Below are 10,614 nucleotides of genomic sequence, written 5' to 3'. Positions count from 1 at the left end.
GATCTGGTGGCTTCTTGTGAGATGATGGAAGGAAGGTCTCTGGTTCTGGGGCTGTCTGTAGGCTTTAGAATTGATTCCAAGTTTGGCTTTTGAAATGCTAGAGTTGGCCACGGTCCACTTCATTTCTGTAATAGCTGAAAGCAGTTCTTGTTAATTGGCCCAATTTTATCTGAATGATAATAATTTAGGCTGCAGAGGACATCAGGAGGGCATCTGGTTTAGCCACGTGCTCACAGTGCAAATAACTACACTTTTACAGTCCCAAGATGAGCAAAAAAATCCATTTCAGACAAAGCAAATGGGATCAGTTTCCCTCAGCCTGCAGTATGACAGCACTGAGCTGTGTGCAGTCTGTATTTATAGTGGGGAAGGTTTAGTCAGTCTCAAGAGTGGGCGTTATTATTATGAGAGATGTTAGAACACTCATCTAGCTGTTAGCTTTGGGATGTGGAGCCAGACTTGGTTCTCTTCCCTGCAACGTGGACAGGGTTATTAATCACCGCACTCACAGTGCTGAAGATACGCTCACATGACTCAAGTGACACTAGGGCTGGAGCTTGGCAAGCGGTAAGTTGTCCGGGTGTGGTGTGAGCAGAACATAGCAGAGTGCTGGCTGCATCTCTGGCGCACAAAAGGGACTTTGCATTCAGTTAGCAGGGACAAGGCTTAGAAAATGCCATCTTTCATATGTAAATTGATTGTGCTGTATCCAAAAAAATGTGTTCTACTCCTTGTGAAAACACTTCTTAAGGGAGGATTTCATTTTAACCTGTGAGTAGCTGAAACAGATGGGTAGACTCTTCCTGTAGAAAACATATTAGTAAAGAAATAACACAAGGCGGATTTATCTCCTGGACATACTTCCTTTTCTCCTGCTGCCTTCCCCTCATGTTCAGGCTCTTCATATCTCTGTGGCAATTCTGAAAGATCTAGAAATAATAATAATAAAAATCTATCCAGCCATATGTTTGTACTGCTTTTAAATCTGCTTTTAATCTGCAGTTGTGCTGAAAAGCCTGTTCCTTGGTTTGTATTTGGGACGAGGTCTTTGACCTGTTCTTTTCTTCTCTTGCTCCTTGCAGGTTCTTTCTGCACGCATCTCGCATGTTGCTTGGCGTGGTATTCACCTCAGTGTGTTGGTGTCTGTAACCTTCTTTCAATTGAGAAGTCATCCTATTTTCCCTTTATAGTTAGAGGAGCCCAGAAGGTGGTTCAGCTGATCAGATGAAGACACTCCGGAGTAGGTCAGCCTGTGCTCTGAATGCCTTTGCTTAGATCTGCATTGATTGTGGAAGAAGGGATATGGGGCGGTTTTCTCATGTGCTGAGGTTTGTGTAGCAGATCCTTGTATGTGCTGATGGCTGTGGCTCTGTTCACCTCTAGCCAGGCTGCTCGGTTCCCATGCTCTTCTCACAGTAAATACACCATCTCAGCCTCTTATGTCTCCTGTCATGTAGTGGTCATTCCCAGGAGGGGTGATCAGTTCCCCCCTCATAGCCACAGCTCTGCAGTACACACAGAGGTAGTCAGCAGCACGTGACTACTGATTTCCTTGAATCAGCAGACACTGCTTGGACTACAGCATCCCGATGGAATCACACCGAGGTTTTCTGTCAGTACCGTCTTTCAAAACCGCTTTCTAACAGCACACTGAATGGTGTAAGCAGAGAACACAGTTCCAGCCAGCAATCTGTCATCAGTAGCATCCTGCTCTTAAGCTGGGCCGATGGTCACTGCTTTAAATATGCCTGCATTGCCCCCAAGAACATGACATTCTGATACGTGAATGTAGGTATGTGTCTAATTACGCTCATTGTGCAGCAAAACCAGTTGAACAGCATGTTTATAGAAACTGTCCTTAAGAGCGATTGCCTCTTGAAGGAGCGTAGCTCATATAAGACGAGTGGGACCGTCTCCAGCCAGCCCTGGGAGACGATGCTGAGAGCATATTGAAAAGCCGTCTTCAGCAGAAGCTTGCCAGTTTAACAACTCCGCTCACTGTTCCTATTGCACACTGGGCTCTTTGACGCAACAGAAAGAGCTGCTTTGCTTTTTTTTTTTCCGCTTCCTCTTAAATCTGCCTGGCCAATTTAAACCTTGTGGATATTTCTTCCCCCTCGGGGAAAGCTTATGTGAGGATTTTCTTTTTTAACAGTTCATTCTGTGAAACCATTTTTTTTTTTTTTTATTGTTTGCTTTTAGAAAATGTTGGAGCTGAACGCAGGGCTTTCATTGCAGGTTAGTGGATGAACTCTTGACCAAAGCATTTAACTTCTGAGTGTAGCTTTAGGAAGCGCTGTCCTGCTGGAGGAAAAAGTGAGTTAGCGAGGTTGTATCATCTGAGCCCATGTGTGCTTACTACATGGGTAGGAGTCTTATCAGGTCTTTCGTGACTGAGTTCTGTGCAGATGAATTTGCTGTCTTTATTCTGTAGACAAATATACCAAAAGAATATTTTACTGAAAATAGTAAGGTCACATCACAGTTATGTCTGTATCATTGAATTATTGATTCTCCTTCAAAACGTAATAAACCTTACTGGGAGTTTCAAATATCAAGTTCTTTGCTCTTTTATTTTTGAAAGGATTTATTATTTTTTTTGTGGTGGTGATTTATTTATTTTTTCATTTTGAACTTATTTTCAGCCTGCTTTACTGGGCAGTGTGCTGCCCCCCAGCACGTGCTGTTTGCAGGGAAGATGGTTACATGCTGTTTTCTATTTCTTCTTAGATCCCTCTTGAGAGAATTAAGAAAGGATGCAGGTATGGTGTTGAAGTCTCTCTTCAGGCTGTGTTTGAGGTAAGGTCTTTCCCTAACTGTGAAATACGAATGTGAAACAGAAGCAATATTTCTTTTGTGTGTAGTTGCTAAATTTAGCCTGTAGCTGATTATTTTTCTTGTTGATATAATATGAATATTTGCCACTAAGTGGTTTATTGTCTGCAATGCTTACAACCCTGTATTATTTCATCAATACTAATTATATGCATGTCTGTGTTTTTTATTAGCTAGTGTACTCCAGATTAATGATGTATCATTCTGGTAATTGCTTTGGTTTTCATCTCTAATATTACCCCATTAAGTCTGTAAGTGAGTGGGTTTCTTTCCCTGGGCAGGCAATTGTTACACGAACTTCACTAAACTGAGTTAGGAATGATTTCCAATGTGAATCACTTTCCTTGTAAGCTGATGACTTTTATGGTAATGTTTAACTTAAGCAGAATTGTTTTCAAATGTGCAATGCACCATTAGTGTATTCTTTTTTAACAGTACTTCAATAAAAAAAAATCAGAAAAATGTTGATTCCTATCATGTTTATTTCCTTGTCTACTTAATGCTGCCTGTTATGAGGAGTTTATTACTCTATGATGTTAAATTGCTCTTACGGTCAATTCAGCTGAAAGGTGTCACTGCAACGTTGGCCATTTGCAGCAGCACTGAAAATGGAATTTGTATGGAACGCTGCTGTTTGTGGCTTCTAATTAGTGTTTGGGGAGTTGGAAAATACTACCACCAAGCCATTTAAGATGTTGCCATTCAGGGACAGTTAATTTTTCTTCTTCCTTTTTCTGCAGGATGGGTACAATTCCTATGATTCATTGCATTTAAATCAATTTGCTTGAATCTTTGTGGCATCTCTTAAAAGGGAAAGCGTATTTTAAGGCAGACAATACTATACTGCGGATACAGGAAACCTTTTTCACTTAGAAAATCATTCTAAATCTTGTTTGGCTTTTCACATCTCTAAAACTTTTGTTGTTTGAATTCCAAATAGCGCTGGCTCCACTTTGGAGATCTGCCCCAGTGGTCTGTTGGAAGGCTTTTCATGTATCATGGGGTAGGGAATCATAAATAAGGGGTAGATTTATAGAGCCACAGTGAACTAGTTTTAATCTTGGATTAATGACAATTCAAGCATTTATAATTTTCTCAAATGAATAAATTTATTCCAAGGTGGTTTTAAAACTCATTGAAGCTCAACTTAATTCAATCAACATCACACCAGATATTAGCATTTTCTGACATCTGTTTTTGGGAGTTACAAATCCTCAAAGTGTGAACACACAACTTACGTCTGGAACCCATTTTCTACTATTATAAAGCTTATTTGCTGCAACTGAAGCTATTTCAAATTGACTTTGCCTTAAAAACCATAAAATGAAGTGATGCAGTAAAATAATGCTGCATTATATAGCATATTTTCTGAAGCCACTGTCAACAAATTGGATAGTACCTGTGGTTTTTATCTGTATGTACTGGGCATTGCTTTGCCAGAAGGTGTTTATGGGGAAGGAGGGGTGCTGACGTCTTGCTGTGTTTCTTGGGATCTTTGGGGCTGGAGCATATGCTGTGATATCTTATTGAACTGCATGCTTTTTGCTTATGAGTAGTCATCAGAAGATATTTGTTCCTCTTGATGTGTGGTGCCAGCACTTGCCTAGACAATGTAGCAGAGCTTGCAGCATAGTGTATTTCCCCTGAGCACCATCATCTGGGCACTTGTTCTATTACCCTAGTGACCTGCTCTGGCATTTTCTCTTGGAGGAAGCAGAACCATCTCTACTGGCAGAGTGGTCAGAGGGAAACGTCATGCAAAGAGATGAAGGGAAGTGGAGAAAAACTCAGCTCTGAGAAATGTTACAGGTAGAGGGTATGTGAGACAGGGATGTTGAACAGAAAGTAGCACAGAGCTATGTGTTGCTGTTTGTGCTCCAAAATTAAACTAAACAGTTTAAGGACCAGTGAATAGATGGAAATGGATCTGTTGCACATGTGGTAAGTTAGCTTTCCCTTTATCAGGGTGTAAACACTGATGAAGACTATCTTGTGTGCATTTTGGACTGGCTGTGTGAATGCAGCCTCTGTGAGGGCCTCTCGGCACTGTTATAATATTACTAATAACAAGTCATGTCTGAAGTCATGTCTTGGTCTGAAGAGAGGCCCCTGGCAGAATGCCATGCTGCTGGAGGGCCTGCCTGAACTCCAGTGGTTTTGCTTATTCATACAATTGAGTGAGACCCTTTCATTGCAATTTGATTGCATTTAGGCTCAAGAATAAAGACTGAGATAAAAAAATACCATACCCTGAACGTCTCCACAGCCTCTAGGGAGCCTAAAGAACTTGGTGACAGTTGTCAGCATCTGCTTCAAGAAATACCACAAGCATGTTTATCAAGCTGAAAAAATTTATTTGTTGTGTCGTATCTCAGCTGAAAAAAAGCATAAAAAGTTAGAGCATTAAGAGCAGGTTTCTACTCTTATTGGTTCACTGAGTACTCATTCAGGCTACAGCTATAGGTAGTAATTGCCAAGGGATTCATTAGGAAATAGACACAACAACCAGCCACTGTGCTTGGAATTCTTAATTGTGATATTCTTCATATGGATGCCTGCTGTGAATTTTCTACTGACTGATGGATATGAGGAAAAGAATCAATCATGAAATTTAGCAGATTGGTTTTGCTTTTTCCCCAGGAGTACATATTCAGAGCCTTTGCTCTGAAGGGCCAGAAGTACAGTCACTTCAAACTGCACGCCAATTACGTGGACTGGAAAAGAGGATTGTGGACTGTTTGCATCAACTTCATAGACAACCTAGGCCACATATTCAGCCAGCTTAGTTGGTGGGCTGCTCTCAGCTCAAGAGAATGCCTTATGGAAGTGGTGGTAGGAAAGTAGTAGAAACAACTGGAAACTGCATGGGAAAACCTGAGCGTCCAAGTAAGCTCCTTTATACTAGTGATGTCTGTGAGCTAGGCAAGAAGATAAGGTGGGGATGGGGGAGACGGTAGGAAAAAGTTTTCATCTTTGTTAGTAAGTAGATAGAGAGAACTTTCGCTTTCAACAAATGAAGTGGGCTTCCTTCTTTTTAGGTGAGTAGTTGTAGTCTTCATGTTGACTTGATAAAGGTAGATAAAAACCAGCTATTTGGGTGCGGGCATCACCCTGCTATTCATAAATAAAAGAATAGCAGAGGACTGATAGAGATGTTATGGAAGTGAAATCCTGAGGAGAAAGGAATTTTTTCCTTTTTCCTCTCCACCATGTGGCTGAAAGTGGTCCTGTGAATTACTGGCAAGATGATGTGGAACAAAATGCACTCCAGCAACCTTGGAACTGTGTGTGAAGACTCCTGGGAATTTTTTCTACTGGAAAGGGTTGAGGCAGCAATTGGCTTCTAGCTTGCTATTTCTGAGAGAAGTTTTTTCAAAGTTAAAGCTATAAATAGTTGTCAGTTCTTCAGCTGAATAATCCTGTTCATTCTCTCCAGGGTGAGAAACTGAGTCTAGATTTCCAAAGCCAAAGGCCTGCTTCCAGATATTGGTGTTAATCTTTTTGTAACATTGCTCAGATTTTGAGGGAATGCTCTTATTGTTTTGTTGTGTGTAGTGGGATGATTTAACAGGGCCTATGCAGAAGGTCACCGGCATTTGATTAAATACTGAAAGGGCCTCTGACCACATGCGCTAATGCAGGTGTCTTCTGTGGCTTTTGCATTACTCAGCCCAGCCCCAGCTCTGGTGGTCACTGTTTTGTGATCCACTCTCATAGTTAGCTGAGATGCAAATGGTGTAAGGTAAGACACTGCATCTCCTATACTGCCATTTCTGCTACAGACTGCTGCTTTCACTGCATCTGGGAGTATGTAATACAAAGCGTTCAGTCCTGAAGGTATGATTTTTTAGTCCTTATTTTACTCATAGTATGCATTTTTCTCTGTGAACCCTTTATTGGAAGAGATAGATGTGGAAGTGCTGGCCATGGTTATCATAACTTAAGTAGTTTTACAGGTGGCAGAAATCAATGTTAATCAGTGTTGGAATAAAGGGTTTTTTAATTATGAAGGATGCATTATTCGTGTTTTAATTTTGACCTTTTATTATAGCAGTTACCCAGTTCCTGCAAGGGCTGCTAGGATTTAACTCATCCAGTTCAGACAATGTCATCCTTCTCGCAGAGCACGGCTTTCTGTATTTGAGATCTTTGCCTTTCTGTATCCTACAACTCTTGTTTTCATTAACATTTACAGTGAACACATAGGTACTGACATCCTTCACAGTGGGAAGCTTTGAGCTGTATGGATTTGGAAAAGAGAAGTTTTACTCTGGCATTTGAAACAGTCTTTCCTGTGTGTGCTTTTAGTGTGGAGCCTGTACATAAGAAAACCACTGCTTTTCAGTTAGAGTGGTCTGGAAATAGAAGTAACAGTTTTGAAGCACGCTTTTTACAGGGAACTTTTGTGTGTGTGTGTGTGAGAAAGTGAAGCCTCTTGTGCTCAGGGAAGAGATTTTGAATTAACTTTGGAAAGCATGTGGAAAGCTATTGGCAGGATATGCAATAGTGTGTATTGTGGAACACATTGCCTGCGCTTTTCTCTCATCAGTTTGCTATTAAAAATGAGAATATTGCCTCAAATCATAGCAAACTGAAACATAGCGAAATAGAGATTTTAGGCTGCATTTATTATCAGAGTGGTGGTTACTAGCTCAGAAACTGATGTAGAAACAAGGGACAGAGAACAGCCTAAAGAATGGGTCACTTATCTTCCAGCTCACAGAACCGTGTAAGGCGAGTTCTGAGAAAATGCACTGATGGGATCCTGAAGTTTTCTCATGCTTAAATGAGCCAAATATTTAGATTTATGAATGAATTAATGAGCTATTCCCCAAATATCCCAGCTTTCTCTGAGATTTGTTCAGGAAATGAAAAGCACTTATGTAATGTTGAAGGAATGAAAGGAAAACTTCACAGCATTAGGGAAGGGAAAATAATGCTTCACTCTAAAACGCTCAGGAACCAACTTTACCAAGAAACTGGTTTGTTACAGATGTCAAGTGCGTGGAGAATTGTGTTTTGAGAGAACATCGTAGCATCTCTTGTAAGTATTATAAAGAGTCAGTGGCCCTGATTTATTTTTAGATATGTGCACTTGTCCAAATATGATTTTAACTTTTTCTCCCTTGATTCTAGATGTACCTTTTGCCATATCTGCCAGGTAGAGGAAGCTGAAGAAGGGTGCCGTAATAACTTGTTTGCCAGCAATTCCAAGGATTGGTGCATGTGCCAGGAGTGCCAGAGCTGTAAGAGATGCCATAATGTGCCTTTTGCAGGAAATATGGGGGAGGCAGATGTACTAAAAGCACAGAGGTGGTGGCTTTTTTTTAGTTAGCACAGGTTGGCAAGTGAGGTGTGCCCAAGGAAAATGTGGGCTTTTTTTTGCTTAGAGATCTAAGGGTATGTAAGAGATTTTTCCAGTTGCTGTAGGACTGTGATTTTCTTATCCTTTCTCTGTTTCGTTTCCTTGGGATGGTGAAAATAAGTTCCTCTGGTAGTAAAGCCTTTTATTTTTTCTAAGATTGTTGTCCATTTCTTCTATTCCGGTTAGAATCTTATTGGCTGCGAAGCCAATTTACAGCTTCAGGCTCTAGGTCAAAGAAACTTCACTGTCCATTGCTAAAGAAACTTGTAAACCTGTTAAACGTTAACAACAAAAGATGCACAAAATTCTAAAGTGAAGTTAGGAATGAAGATCTAGCAAATTCCATTTAATGTCTTCCCTAGGATGGCAGCCTTGTAAGACCTATTTCTAAAGGCTCTGCTGTTGTAACCCTTTGTTATTTTGATGAAGTCATCTTTGATTCTTAGCTCCTACCACTGATAACCAAGTATTTTTCACTTATTTAGTGCAGCAATGTGATCTGACTTGCAGACAGGTCTGCTGTAAATACTTTGTGAACTGTTTGTACTCTTTGTTGGTTAGGACTCTGTTGCTACTCTGTAGCTATGCAGTCAGTTGAAGCAGGCAGGCTATTCAATGTCTCTTCCACTCCAGAAGTACTTGAATCAGGGAGCAACTATCTCTCTCTATATATATCTTTTAATTTTTTTAATTAAATTTTTATTTTTAAAAAATTTAATTAAATTTAAATTTTTTTCAGAGATCCAAGCTGTGTGTGTCAGTCAGTCTGCAGCAGTTGAGCATCTTTCTTAAAAAGCCTTTGGCATTTCGTGCCATTTTGTGCTGCTGCAGCTTGCAGAGTGGCTGGTGGTACTGTCTTGTTGTCTTTTCTGATATGTGATTCTAAAGTGATCAGTTAGATCTGACAAAGAGGATGAATAAGTTACAGGACTGTATTTATGTAAGAAGTTATGGAGTTGTAAAGCTATGGGATCCTGCACTGTAGTTGAGATTCCTTTGATCACTTGCTTTAGAGAGATGCTGGTGCTTTGACAGAAAAGAGTCCATTTCTTTAGTTTCTCTTGGGAGTTTCATCCTGCTTGTTATTCTGCTTGTTATTTGAATCTATTATATGAGTAGTTCGAGAAAAGCTTTCATGTTGGTATAGGCCTCTTTAATTTCTTTTCTTGCTGCAGCTGTCATAGGCAACTCTGGTGTTGGCACTTTTTCTTCCCTTTATATCTGGAATAAGTAGACTTTCTATTAGAAAAAGTTGATAGTGTAGTCAGCAGGGAAGGAAAATAACCTCCCTTCTAGAGGATTCCAGTATTTCACATTGAGATTTTGGTGAAGTTTTATACAACATTTTAATAATGATACTAACTTGCACACTGCTAGGGTCTGATTTAGATTGTCAAGTTCCACATGTCTTTAAGCTCAGTGTCTAGCTGAAGTTACGTGACTGGATTTCCATTATTGTCTGTGAACAGAGAGAGGCCACAGGGCGATTTTATCTTAAGTATGTGTGCACTTGGCTGTACAGTTTCAACACATAATTACAGTGGGTGTTGTCATTATTGATTTTGCTACAGTTGGAAATATAAAGAAGCAGCCAGTGCTGTCTTCCAGACCCATTTACAGGCACTTTTACCCTGGAAGAGAGTCTGGAACCTGCACATAATAACCCAGAAAGTACAGGAGTGTTTTGGAAAATCTCTAGCATGTTCTGCTTTAGTTACCTCAATGCAGTGAGTGAGCTTTTGCTCTTTAAGACATTCTTTTGTGTTTAGTCCTGTAGAGCTTGTTTCAAGAGCAGGATTATTTCCAAAAATAGGGCTCTAGTGTAATCTTGTTGTTTAGAGCACATTTATAGCATTATTTCTGTCACACGGGGCAATTTCCTTTGAGTTATGCCTTTTTTTTTTCCTGGTTGTCTTTGTTTTCCTCAGTCTGTTTTTTTTCCTAATTCCCCCCTTCTCCCCACTGCATCTTGTTGGTGATCCAGATTGAAGTGAACTGTGTACTTAGTCTCTTCAAGAGTGTGTTTCAGTTTAGAGGGGAACAATTACTAATTTGTGGTGGTGTTTCAGTTCAGAAAGCAGCTAAGACATGGGTACTTACCAGTAGAGAAAGCTTATTGTAATTATTGGTGAGAAATCTAGCTGATGTTTCTCATGTGGCACCTAAGTTGAAGCTAAGGCGAGCCTGTGTTTGAAGCCACATACTCCCCCAGTTTTTACCCTGGCCATGAAGATGTAGAAATAAAGGACTCTTTCTTCTCTTGATTATTTTCTCCTATGTTTGGTTTCATGTAGAGGGGCAGTTTTCAACCTGTGGTCTGTGGTTTCCTAGATTGTGTGGGCTGCTACAGAAGCAGATTGTAGAAGGTGACTAAAATGTAAATTCAGCAGTGGGCTTTGTGTGTTTCTTGTTAG

At 40.2% G+C, this 10,614-nt stretch overlaps 1 protein-coding gene across 7 annotated transcripts in view; it reads left to right on the top strand.

Moving 5' to 3' along the window:
• Window positions 1-427: 427 nt before the first annotated feature.
• CSGALNACT1 (chondroitin sulfate N-acetylgalactosaminyltransferase 1) overlaps window positions 428-10,614 on the top strand; it is a 36,187-nt gene continuing 26,000 nt past the window's right edge. The window contains exons 1-4 of one of the 7 annotated variants that reach the window (XM_085546586.1): window positions 428-567; window positions 1,191-1,244; window positions 2,203-2,238; window positions 2,731-2,799. The gene's annotated coding sequence lies outside the window, so the exon portion shown is untranslated. The other 6 variants (XM_085546585.1, XM_015861282.3, XM_032444587.2 and 3 more) reach the window with 6 other exon arrangements.

Source organism: Coturnix japonica, chromosome 4, assembly GCF_054131305.1.
Source record: "Coturnix japonica strain WE chromosome 4, WE-NBRP24, whole genome shotgun sequence".
In the NCBI taxonomy this organism is placed as follows: Eukaryota; Metazoa; Chordata; class Aves; order Galliformes; family Phasianidae; genus Coturnix; species Coturnix japonica.
The sequence above is the reverse complement of the archived record's forward strand: the minus strand, read 5'-3'. Positions and strand labels throughout refer to the sequence as shown.